Consider the following 13,302-nt stretch of genomic DNA (forward strand, 5'->3'; position numbering starts at 1 on the left):
AAATCTGTTTGACAGAACTGTCTGACTTTTCTAAAGAAAAGTGTAATTTTTGGGTTTGTTTATTTGCTTAAAATATGTTCCATAATGTGACCCTTACCTTAGAATATTCTCCTTACCTTAGATTATTAAATAAATTGGTTTTCTCTAATAAGAAGTGTCATAATTTGAAGATTTTTCTATTTAAAGAAATGAAATTCATCTGTATACTTGTTTGTGTTTTTCTTTTAGGAGAGCATTGGAGATGTCGACTTCTGCCTCTGTAAGATAGATATTGAAGGCTATGTGGTTTAGACAGTATCTAAGAAATTAGACACTCCAGGTAAGTATAAATCGTACCTCATAAATAGTATGGTTACTCAGTTAAAATTTACCTGCCAAATTGTCTTTTTTTTCTCCAGCTTATTTTTTCATCCATATTTCTCTGTGTATAACTACTTGCATGTTTATGTGACCTCACATCCCAGCTGTATTTAAAATTTTTTCAAATGGGATATGAGGTGTACAAGCCAGAAGAGGCATATTAAATTTTACTTGCCATATTGGGATATTGGGAATATACGACTTAAAAATGGGGCACTGCTCTTCATCAAGAAGTCTTATGAGGTGAAATGAGAGCTGTAAATTCAGACCTTCATGATTTTTAAACAAAACCAAAAATACAGACTTACAGAAATTATTTTTCGATTGCACCATAAAGTTTAGTCTTTGAAGAAAGTCTATCTTTCTATTTGAACGAGGTAAAACAGTTTGTGAAGCTTTTGAGGCACAAGATTTTGTTGCTACCTCCCTCTTCCCATATTACTCTCTTTTCCAGATTCCTTGAGCGCGTACAAGTGCTTAAAACCAGTGTAGTTAGCCAGTTAGTGATTTAACTAGGGTGTGTGTGTGTGTGTGTATGTGTGTGTGTGTGTGTGTGTTGTCAGTAATGATGTTTTTTTTTGAAAAAAAATGAGTAATATTGTTTATTTCTAATTAATTTCCATGACATATATAGTGTCATTGACTTTTTAGCATGACTACATGATTTTTTTCTGAATTATAGTGTGTCTTATTTTTCTATTGCTGTGATAAAACACCAGGATCAAGACAACTTTTAAAAAGAGGCATTTAATTGGGCTTTTATGGTTTCATAGGGTTAAGACTGTGATGACAGAGCAAAGGTATTGCAGTAAGAACAGCTGAGAACTTGCCTCTGAAAACTGCTAGCAGGAGGCAGAGCACTGGGAATGGCAGGAGCCCACCTCCAGGGACACCTCCTGCACCAGGGCCACACGCTAGGCCTTTGCCTTCCACAAGCTGGAAGCTCGGCTGGGTGGAGTCTTGTGCTGAGGGCACCCTTCTCTCAGTTACATTTCAGATCAGCCCTCTCCTTAATGTCCTCATATCTTTCAGCACACGGTTCCAACATTCAATTTTCTTTTGTGTCTTTTCCCCCCTCAGACTGTACTGTTGTATTTCTTTTTGCCCCACTTGTTCTTTTTTATTGTAGACCAGCATTTGAGAGATTACTAATAGCCACACAGTAGAGACAGAGTTTTGAAATCTCCTCTGCCAAAGAAGTGAGTTCATTATTTTTCACCTCCTCCTATAAGGCTACAACTCATCCTTCCTAAGTTTCACCAACTGGGTATCAAGTATTCAAATATATGAGACTATGAGGGCCACCATATGAGGATTGGTAATCATAAACTTTACGTCCTTCATGTTTGGTCTGTGTCCTGCTGTGTACATTGCTGTTCGCTCTGCCAGTTTTGTTTTGTTTTTCCTTTCTGTGTGGAAGCATTTGAGCTTCATTCAACCACATTTCCTTATTCCTGCAGTTGGATTTTGAGCTTTTTCCCTTTAACGCTCTGAGAGGTTTTGCCTATTAGATGAGACCTTTGGTTTGTCTGTAATCATTTTTGTATCAGAAGTTAGAAGTCTAGTTTCTTCTTCCTCCTTGTGAAGATAAAATTTTCCCAGCACCAACGGAGGAGCTTTTTCTTGAATGAAGGCTTTTGACACCTTTGTCAAAATTTAGGTTGCTCTAACTTTGTAAGTTTATCTCTGAGTCCTTTATTCTAGTCCACTGGTCTATGTGTATGTTTCGTGTCAGTACTGTGCTCTTTTTCTTAACTGGTAGTGTAATTTGAAATCAAGTTTTGCACTTTTTGTCTAGGATTGCTTTAACTGCTTGCGCTCTTTCGTGCTTCCATATGAACTTTAGGATTGTTTCTTCTGTTCCTTTTAAAATACGATGCAAATTTGATGGTGGTTCCATTAAGGACACTGAGATACCTACTGATTATCCTGGGGTCAAGAGGAGTTGGCACCCAACCTCTGTCACTCTGAAGGAGTTCAGATGAAAGGTTGAAAGACCTCAGGACACCTGAGCTCAGTTGATTTAGCATATCAACAAAATATACATCAAGACTATGGCTCACTACAGGTTCCCATCTAACTAGTTAAATTAGCAGTTATAACTCACCAGTTCAATTCTCTGATTGAAAAGAGCAGAAAAATTCTTACTTAAGCTTAGTTAGGGCTCATCTGTGTTCCAAGCATTCGCTTCACTCTGAAGACACTTGTAGAGAAGTCAGAGCCTTGCAGATGTGGGAAGACTCAAAAGGAGAATTCCATTAGTTCATCTCCTGTTTCACTTTCCCACTGCTTTGAAAGGCTGCCTCCTACTCTAATGCTTCTGCATTTTAAAAATTATGTAAAGATTTCCTACGTTGCTTGTGTGTGTTGTATTTTGCCACCTGTCTTTACCACTGTACCTACTGCAGTTCTCGTGGACTTAACATGAACCTCTGCCTGCTTTGCTTCTTGGTGTCTCTGTTTCTCAGCTCTACAACTTTCTGTAAAATGGAATACCGGATTGTGTTTCTGGGGTTATTACAAAGAGTAAATGAAATAACTCATATAAAGCATTTGGCTTAACTAATAATGATAATTTATGGCATATTTCAAGTGCTCTGAGTAAGTAGGTTTTCTCTTATAAATAAACATACAGTTTTATGTGTTTTTGTAGTAAGTTCTTTGTAGCATGAATCTTAAAAGTTCTTATTAATAAAATCAAACCTGAGGCCAATTATTGGGGTGAATGCTTATAAAGTCAGAGAAGCAGAACAAGCCACAGCTACCTCACCTTGCCAGTTCCTCAGCTGATCCTGTTTCCTCAACTGGAAGCCTCTAAGTCCTTATCCAAAATGAATCTCAGCTAACTGTTGCTCGAAAGCCTGAATGCTTAACCAGCCAAAAACTTCTAGTTTCTGGTCTTCACGCCTTATATAGCTTTCTTTTCTACTATCACTCCCTGGAATTAAAGGCTTGCTTTCTGGGATTAAAGGCGTGAGTCACCATGCTTGACTGTATCCTTGTACAGATGGATTTTTGCCTCTGGAATGCTAGGATTAAAGGCGTGTGCTACCACTGCCTATCCTCTATGTTTAATATTGTGGCTGTCCTGTTCTCTGACCCCAGGTAACTTTATTAGGATGCACAATATTTCGGGGAACACAATACCACCACAGTTCTTCATTCATGTTTCATATGAGAACTTAGTTTTAGTTTTCTCAGGCACTTTCTTTTCTAGCTTTTTATTACATACCATAAAATTTTATAAATTTTTGTGTGATAATTTTTTCTGTTTAATAGCAAAAATCACCTTGCAATTACTTGGATTAAAATATCCTTCTATGATTATTATTTTAAGACAGTGCCAAGGTATGACCTGTATTAAGCTCAGGAGTTCCAAAGCATGGTGCCTTTTCAGGAAAACTAGTGTGAGATAAGGACTGCCAGCATTTTCCAAACAGAGTTAACTCTTGTTTGCTCTTAAGCCTTTTGGCCACACTCATGTGTAAAATCAATATATGGATATGTTTATTTGACTTAGGTGTGTATGTGTATGCATTGTTTTCAGGCATTTATGTGTGTATATATACATACATATAGATAGACATAAACCTCTATTTTTAAAAATTGGATCAAACCATCATCTGACAGGTTGCAAATTCTTGTTCAGTAACTGATGTTCCCATCTTGAAACAGAACCTCTGCTTAAAGAAATCAGCTTTAGCTTTTTGTTATTCGAAATTGCTCGAGTGGAGTGTGTGTATGTGTGTGAACATATGCCCACTTGTCCATATATGTATGTGTATGGCATCTGTGTGTGAATGTAGAGAATAGCAGACAGCCTGCAGGAGTGGATTCCTTCCATCCACTGTAACTGGCCTTGGGAGCAAAGTCAGTCAGGCTTCGCAGCAAGTCTTTACCAGCGGAGCCTTCTTCCCAGCCTCGGCTTTTGTTTATAGATATGTTCATCCAGAATGTATAAGATTATCTCTTTCAGTTATAGTCAGTTGATTATAGAAGTTAGCGCCATCTATAAAAACATTCACAGAAGAAAGGAGCTGCCCTACCCTTTCTCAAACTGTTCTTAGATGACCATTATCTGAATCATGATTTATAGGAAGGAGAATAGACATTTGATGAAATCTATTTAAAGTGATCCCCCAATTAAGAAATAACACAACAAGAAAAATTAAGAGTGAAAGAAAAACTAAACCCATGCCACATCTATACCTAGATTACATTTAAATTGGTAACTGAGAAACCTGTGTCCGTGCCAAGTTGAGCCAGGAATATGACCCTTACAAATGCATATGGTTGATCTAGTATTAACACAATTCACTCTTATTTTACACCTCTCAAAATAATACAATAGATGAACTAATGTGTTAAATGGAAAAAGGGCTCTTGTCAATACAGATTCCATGAAATTGTTCATTGTATACATATTTCCTGTGAGTGCCTTTTCTCCATAAACTACAATGTGTGGTATAAGAGGAAACTGATTTAATTGTGAAACAAACTAAAATCATGCCATCTAAATGGATGTTAATCTTCCAAAATGATCACCTTATGAGGCTCTAAGATTCTCTTTTGATACTAAAATTCATCAATATGAATTTGAATAGTCTGAGTTTGAATATTCTTTCTAAAAAAAAAAGAATCTGAGCATGAATTATATTTTGTCTATATTTCTATTTCCCTCATCTCTTGATATTATTTTCTCTGATGTTTTCTGTTTGATCAGTTCTGTTCTGACCATTCTACGTCATTTTTTTTATTTTGTTTTTGAGCTAGGATCTTACTTTTTCCCCAGGATGCTCAAACTCCTGTGCTTCTCCTTCTTCAGCTTCAGCCTCACAGTAGCTGAAAACTAAAGGTTTGCGCTGCCACAGCCACCTCTTGATGTTCCATTTTAAATGGTTCCTCTTAACTTCGCACCCCCTCATAACACTTAATTTTCTAATAGTTATATAATCTCCATGTCTATTTTCTACCCTCACTAGAAGTCAAACAGTACTGAAGCAGTTTTTGTGCAGCATGATACATATACTTTCTCAAAGGGTTTATAAATGTGAAAATCATATTTTTGTCAAGTAAATAGCTTTAAAGCAAATACAAATCAAAGTAAAGTTGTTTTCAAACAGAACTATGATATCATTTCACTAGGGAAAATTATACATGTACCAATATATCCTAAAATTTCTACAAAATACACAGAGTAGCATCAGGGTACAGTTTAAAAACAGTAACATATGAAGGCCTTCTGGTATAATTAATTTACCTTTATGTGCTTTTCTTTTTACCTATGGAAGTACTTTAAAAATCTTTTTAAATTCAACCTTAAGAGTATTACTCAGTTACTTATTCATTTATTTTAAAGTATATTTGTATGCCATCAATTTAACCAGGGATTGTTTTATGAATTTTAGTAAATACTAAATCCCTAATGGACCTTAATATCTTATTAGGGAAGTCAAAACAATAAAAAGCAAATAGTTACATAATTTTAAAAAGCGGAGTGTTGGGAGATCTATCAGTAAAGTGATTGCTATGCAAGCGTGAGAGTATCTGAATTCAGCTTGTGGCACCACAGAAAAAGTGGGGATAGTGGCATATGCTAATGACCTCAGCACTGGGGAGACAAGGACAGGAGGATCCCAAATGCTTACTGGACAGTGAACTCACGCTAATCCAGGAGCTCCTGGTTCCAGGGAGACCTTGGAACTAGGAGGCATCATGCATGCCTCAAAGGAATGGAATACCCAGCAGTACTACCCAACCAGCTCTGACACCTATGACTCACAGTGACCAGCTAACTTGATAACTCTTCGGGTGCAGTGATAGCATGCTCACCTAGTCAGTAATCAGAAGCTCTCTAACTGGACTGCCCACTCAACAACAGGAACCTAGCCTGGTATGGTAAAGTCACTGATCTTAGAGGACCATCTCTAACTACCACTTTCCTAAACCAGCATAATCCCTAACTACATGCTAAATACTTGTCTTCATATGCACATATAAGTGTAGCCCTCACCACCTCAAAGAAATTTCTATTTGCAACAGAGACTATTACAGACCATAACCAATCAAATTGCAGGGTTGTGGAGCCTAGTCCCGGTGGATATATCTACAAAGCACTCCTGCTTCTAAAACTTGATGGACATTTTAGAATTGCGGAAGAGGGAGCAGAAATATTTTAAGAGCCCAAGGATCAGGAAGTTTGCTGTGAGATTGTTTCCTAACAATGTCAGAAGGTACTGTAAAGTCCCACTAACAAGACTCACTAAACATGTGCTGGATAAGAACAACAATAGACATGCCAAAGTGGAGAGGAAACCCCGAAGGCTTCAACCATACACAAAGAGCTGCAGGCAACTAAGGAATGCTGAGAGTGGGAGAAATAATTCTTCCCCAGGGAAGAGCACACCAACTGGTTATTAATACCAGATTGTCAGCCCTGAAAACATACATGTGAGTAACATTACACAATCTGAGCAGGTTGTACTTAGGAATATAAATGTATATAACAACAACTAGTGAAAAAGGAGGCCATGAATTTGAAAGAGAGCAAAGGAGGGGTATATGGGAAGGTTGGAAGGAGGAAAAGGTATGTCTTAGAGTATGTTTCTGTTGCCGTGATGAAACACTATGACCAAAGCAACTTTGGAGCATCAGGTTTATTTGGCTTACTCTTCTACGTCACAGCTCATCACTGGAGGAAGTCAGGACAGAAACTTGAAGTAAGCCAGGAACCAAGGAAACAGGAGCTGATGCAGAGGCTATGGAGGAGTGCTGCTTACTAGGTTGCTCTTTATGGCTTGCTTAGCCTGCTTTCTTACAGAATCCAGGACCATGAGCCTGGGGGTGGCCTCACCCACAATAATCTGGGCCTTCCCCCATCAATCACTAATTAAGAGAATGCATTACAGGCTCTCTACAGCTCTATCTTTTCAGTGTTTTTCCTCAATTGAGGCTCACTCCTCTGTGATGACTTTAGCTTGTGTCAGGTTGACATAAAACTAGCCAGAATATATTATAATGTCACAAAATAAAAGAATTAACAAAAGAAGGTGTGACTTCTGATAAACAACATCCATATTTAACCCCTGACTTCACATGCATTTGAATAATACTTTTTAGAGAGGTATCTATACACTTATTAGTGTTTATATGAAACAAACGTATATGTGGGCACAATATAACATGAAAAGAGAAGGAGAAAGGATAAATATAAGGATTGAAGAAGGAAGGAATGCAGAAATGAACACATTATAAAATGATATAAAGCTAATTGCTGTTCTAATTCTGTGATAGATGTTTTGGTTTGGGTGGGTAAGTGCATAAAGTACATATACTGAAAGTGGAAAATACACTATAAAGCTCCATAGCTCCCATTACAAATGTCTGTTCTTACTCCAAGTTAATTGAGTTGTTGTATAGAAGTTCATGTTGCATAGATTTGGAGTCTGGTTACTGTTTGTGTGTGATCTTTTTATTCATTTGCAAGAATTTTATGTTCTTTTGTTTTTTGAGACTACAATTTCTTCATTTTCCCCCTTCCCTTTCCTCCTTTCAACCTTCCCATATGCCCTTCCTTGCTCTATTTCAAATTCATACCTTTCTTTTTTCATTAATTATTGTTGTGTGTGTTTGTGTGTGTGTTGCTAAATGTATAAATACAATCTGTTTGATCTATATAATATTACTTATAAGTGTTTGTTTTTTCAATGCTCTCCTCTGGAAAAACTATTTCTTACAGTTTTTCTTCCTCCTCTTCTGCAATGTTCCCTAAGACTTAGCTGTCAGAGTTGTATTCTAGATATTTGCACTGAAACAGGTTCCACAGCTCTGGATTTTGATTGGTTGTGCTTTTCTGTAGTGGTCTCTGTCTGTTACAAAGAAAAGTTTCCCTGATGTGGGGTGAGAACAACACCTGTTAGTATAGTGACAAGTATTTAGAATGTAGTAAGGGGTTATTCTGGTTTAGTAAAGTGGTGGTTGTAATTCTCCTCCAAGATTCATGACTGTACTAGCTCTGGGTAGTTGGCTCAGTTTCCAGTATCAGGCATGGTTTTTCTCTTGTTGAATGGAATTTAAGTCCAATTAGAGACCTTTTGGAAACCACCGAAGTGTGCCTACTGTTCCTGCACTCTCCGGGTTGCTGGGCCTTGCGCTGATGTAGTTCATAAGTGCCATAGCCATGTAGGACTGTTCATTGCTTTCTTCCTTTGGAAGTTTCTGTTGTGCCTTCTGGTACCATGAAAGTTAGGCCTCAAGGGAGTCTTTCAGATCAGTCCAGCTCAGGGGCATCTGTGCCCTGCATCTGAATTATGTTGTCTTCATCAATAGAGACTTATCTTTCACCTCTGGGAGGCAACAAAGGGCAAGAGCTTGTATTGTTTGAGAGTCTCTTGGGCAGCCCTGACCAATAAATAGCTCAAAAGAGGGCTTATCACACATACCTGGTATCAAGGTTTTCTGCTACATGGTCTTTGACTCTTACAAGGGAGAGAGTATTGTCAGCCTAGATGGGAAAATTTTATTTAAAATGTATGCATTTCTTTACATGTTACATATATTTATACTTATTTTATGATAAAGTATGTAAAATTTTTGAAAAGAAAATGTGGGAAATGAAAATTGAGAAATGTGAAGAAAACTACTCAAATAGTGTATTATGTGATATGAATAACTTTTAATTATTTTAATGCAGAGTATGTACCTGATGGGGGTACATCTGAATGCAGTGCCAGGCATGATGTAAGAGGCAGTAGTTTAAGATGTTAAATGAGTAGTTCCACATGTCCCTATATATCTTTGTTTGACTCATTACCTGAATTCTCTATAGAAGCTGCTTACAGGGAGTATATGCAAACCCAGAAAAAAACAGACACTTATGGGTGATAAATCACTACCTATGTTTAGTGAGGAATTAAAAGTCCTGTTCCTTTTTTTTTTTCTCCCTAATATGCATTGGTGTTCTGCCACGGGTGTCGGGTCCCCTGGAACTGGAGTTACAGATAGCTGTGAGCTGCCATGTAGATGCTAGGAATTGAATGCAAGTCCTCTAGAAGAGCAGTCAGTGCTCTTAATTACTGAGCCATCTCTCCAGCCCCCAAAAGTCCTGTTCTCTACAGTTTTCAGTCATTGAGTTGTTGAACATTAGGACTGAAGATAAGGTTATATTCCATTCATAGTGAAGCATCTGAATAAATAACGTTTAAGATTATAATTTTTCATTGTATCTATATATAACATATTGTGGTTCCATGGATAGAGTTAATACATGTCTATAATAACCATTCTGAAGGCACAAAAGATCTGAAATATAAAATTATTTTTCTGTTAACTCATTTATAGCTAAACACTAAGATGGAAATATACTAAGAGCACTTTGATATCAAAATGAATTTTAGGCAGACTTATTATGTTCCTGTCAGAGACTAAATGTTGACTATAGAAATGTTAATTATGGATTGCTGTCTGGCATTGGCTGGTATTTGCTACTGTATAGCAAATCTATCAAAATTCCTTTCTCAGATTTGAGAAACTCTGACTCACTAAGTAATCTGTCCCCAAGAGTTTAGAAGACAGGTGAATAAGATGTATAGAATGAGCTGTACAAGAATGCATTTGTGGTTGTTTCTCTGTGGGAAGAGGAAGTGAAACATTTTTCTTCTGTGCTCACCACCACGAGCTTGAATTGCATTGTTAAATAAAATTTGACTTTAAAGAAAAATTCATTACCAGTCATCTCTACAGGGGAGCAAAGATCAGCTTGCCTTTTCCTCTGAGTTTTGGGTGGGTTGTATTCCCAAACAATAGTCCTGAAGTGGATAGTGTGCTACCCTACAGAATGTTGAAAAATGCTCTCAGACTTAAAATATGCAGAGTATCTGTAAAATGGGAAAGGCAAGGAATGGCCATGCCAGAAAGAAAGAAGATGTGAGAGTATATATGGTGTATACTTAGATTGGTCTGGTTGTACAAATCTATATTTTCACTTTCTTTAAATACATTTTCTCATCATATCGTCTATGTATCATATTTTAAAATATTCTTCAGTTCTTAGTGAACTTTTACCACCAAAGCAATGGCATTGTCCTTGCCTCCCAGTTCTAAACAGTGCCCCATGCAGTCACTGTGTGAAGCTAGGAAGAGTTTCTCCATGGCTGCCTTCCAGCACTGATACACCTGAACCTTGTGAACTTCCTGGAGTCATCCACCCAGCAGTTCAGAGGAGCAGGAACATCTTTGTTTAACCTGTAAATACTTTACTGAGTCATTGTTTCTGCCATTTTTTTCTCAGAATTTTCCTTTACCCATTATTTACATCTTTTCTTAATTTACTCTAACTACTTCTATAAATTGCAACTAACCCTAAAGTCATGGGAGATAAATGAAATAAGACTTCAAATTCCAATCTAAGTGTCTTCAGCTTATCAATGATACCATCATAAATAGAATGAAATTAATCAAATAAGGGGATGGGTTCTTCTTAATATCATGGGGAAAACAAGAGTTAAAGCTCCCTGACACAGATATGTTGTAGTGGCTGAAGAATAATTAAGACTGGACCAGTGGGGTAGCTCAGCTGCTCAAGACTTGCTGCAAAGACTTAGGACCTGAGTGGGAGGGAGCCCTGGGACCACACGGTGGAAGCAGAGCACCAACTCCTGCAAGTTGCCTGTCTTCTGACCTCCACGTGTGCACTGTGGCACACCTGCAGCCACCCCACACAAAGAAATGCAAAATGAAAATAAAAACAGTAATTGAAACAAGATGTGGCACATAGATGAGTTTTAAAAGAAAGTTTAAACAGAAAGTTGATGGGCTATTAATGGAGAAACATAATCTATAGAACTATTTATCTTAGTTAAAAAGCAGTCATGTTCTAGTATTTTTTTTTTCAGAAATAAATAAGTGGTTCGTTACTGGTACAGCTTGGATCACATGTCTAAATTGCTTGTGTATAGCTATTGAAAGCTAGATATAAGTTAGAGATCACACAACAAGCATTTAACTTTATTGTTGTAATATTTTGAATATGACTTAATTTCCTCTCCAGGACCAGGAGTAGATTTGTGAATTAACATGTCAGTATTAAGGGCCAGCATTTGATGTTAGGAAGCAATCTCAAAGATGTCTATTATTGTGAATGACTAAAAATGTATTATATCTTATTTACTAATTTCTCAAGATAAAAATATTTTACCCCAAACTATAGGTTAACTTTGTCTTTTGACAGTTTTATAGACTATAAATTTAAATATATACCATTGTCATAGTTATTTAAATATCAAATAATCTAATAAGTGTAGTGTAATGGGACTCTAGCATATCTGTTAAAACATAGATTCTTAAATCAGACCTGATCTGTTTCATATCCCAGCTCTACCAATAAGATCTTTGTGGAAGTTTATACAAGATACTCGTACCATTCATTTTCATTATCTGTACAAGTAGAGGGAGCATCAGTAGAACAAACCACTAAAAATTCACTGGCTTGCCTCAGTAAGCATTTTTCCCCCTCAGGTATTTGGGTGAAAGCAACAGTACCTTGGATCCAGGTTGGGCTCAGCTGCACTTGGATCCAGTAGAGGCTGGTAGAGTTGCTTTCCCTTAATGTGAAGCATGGAAGTCATGTTACCTGATTTCTACAGCTCCTTATTACTCATATTATTAGCACATAATTTATATTTACAACTCAGATTATATGATTCTAAGCTAACCTCATAAAAAAATTACATATAATTTGAATGTGAATATTAATATATATATATATAGAATAACTGGTCAAAGTTGGTAAATTTACCCTTGTTTGCTTTTTAACAGAACCAAGAAAATAAATACAAGAAATCAAGAGCACAGAATATCTTCTTCCTTCAATCCACAGAACCCTGAAACTCTTCTAATTCCATCAAGCACAGAGAAAGGCCCACCTTGGCAGATGGCCACAGAGGATGTCAACAATTTTTTGGAGGCAAGCAATGAAATATTTGTGAAATGAGTTTTCTGTTTCCTAACTTTATAAAATCAAGTAGAATTATGGGATTTTAGTGAAAAGGAGTTGTTGTTAACATGTCTATTTCTTGTCTTCTCACTTTCTTCTTTTCTTTAGCACTATTGCACATCAGAAATTATGTTAAGGTGCTTATCCCCCACCTACAGTATTATACAGGCTGAGGAGATATTAAATCCGTGGATACAAAAATGACAATTTGAGGAACAGAAATTAACTACCCACATTTGACAGTCAGTCTCTTGTATCTATCTTGGACATATATAATTAAAATGTAAATATATTTTGAGATTTAATTATTTTCTTTTCATTTGAGAGTTGTATATATCATTTATTTATTAAGTTATAACTTCAGCATTTTTCTCTTTTATTTTTAACAAGTATTCAAGACAGTCAAAAATCCATTACATTATATCCCACCCAGCATTTTATTTTTCTGTCTACAGTATCAGAAGTGTTCCCTGAGCTTCAAGGTAATTTTCTGGCAAATGCTCTAATTTTCAGATGAGTAAGGGTTGTAGACCAGACTGCCATCTTCAAAATAGAAATTAAAAACATGGTTATTAAGGGACAATTTTCCTAGATAGAAACTGTCAATTCTTTTTAAAAACATAAGTAGTCTTCTACCTTTTTCACATTCGTAAAAAATGAAAACTCAAGTAGATGAAAATAAAGGGAAACAAAAAAAAATCTCTTTAAAATGTGAGGAAAGTTGAGACTTTCACATATAAAAACTGTAGTCAGCCTTTGAGTTTTCTAGTTTTAATTCAACTCATAGGCCTAAGGTCTTCAAGTAAACACAGACCTACTCTGCAGCTGGACCTAGAGAAATGCTTTCTGTAACTAAAGGAGACTGTAAATGTTCAAAAAAATCCCAGGGTACAGGTTGGGTATTTTCTTTTAGGAGAATCAAAATCAATTCTTGTGTTTAATTGGAAAAC

The 13,302-nt window shown here is 36.5% G+C and overlaps 1 protein-coding gene across 17 annotated transcripts in view; it reads left to right on the forward strand.

Annotated features, from left to right (window-relative positions):
* The window catches only part of Mbd5 (methyl-CpG binding domain protein 5), a 368,286-nt gene that overhangs the window by 152,747 nt on the left and 202,237 nt on the right, over positions 1–13,302 (forward strand). For 16 of the 17 annotated variants that reach the window (XM_076569410.1, XM_076569418.1, XM_076569408.1 and 13 more), the window contains 2 exons: positions 229–319; positions 12,175–12,322. The gene's annotated coding sequence lies outside the window, so the exon portion shown is untranslated. Of the gene's footprint in view, positions 1–228; positions 320–10,405; positions 10,605–12,174; positions 12,323–13,302 lie in introns of those variants that run through there. The other variant, XM_076569419.1, reaches the window with a different exon arrangement.

The sequence above is a fragment of the Peromyscus maniculatus genome, chromosome 4 (assembly GCF_049852395.1).
Source record: "Peromyscus maniculatus bairdii isolate BWxNUB_F1_BW_parent chromosome 4, HU_Pman_BW_mat_3.1, whole genome shotgun sequence".
Taxonomy (NCBI): Eukaryota; Metazoa; Chordata; class Mammalia; order Rodentia; family Cricetidae; genus Peromyscus; species Peromyscus maniculatus.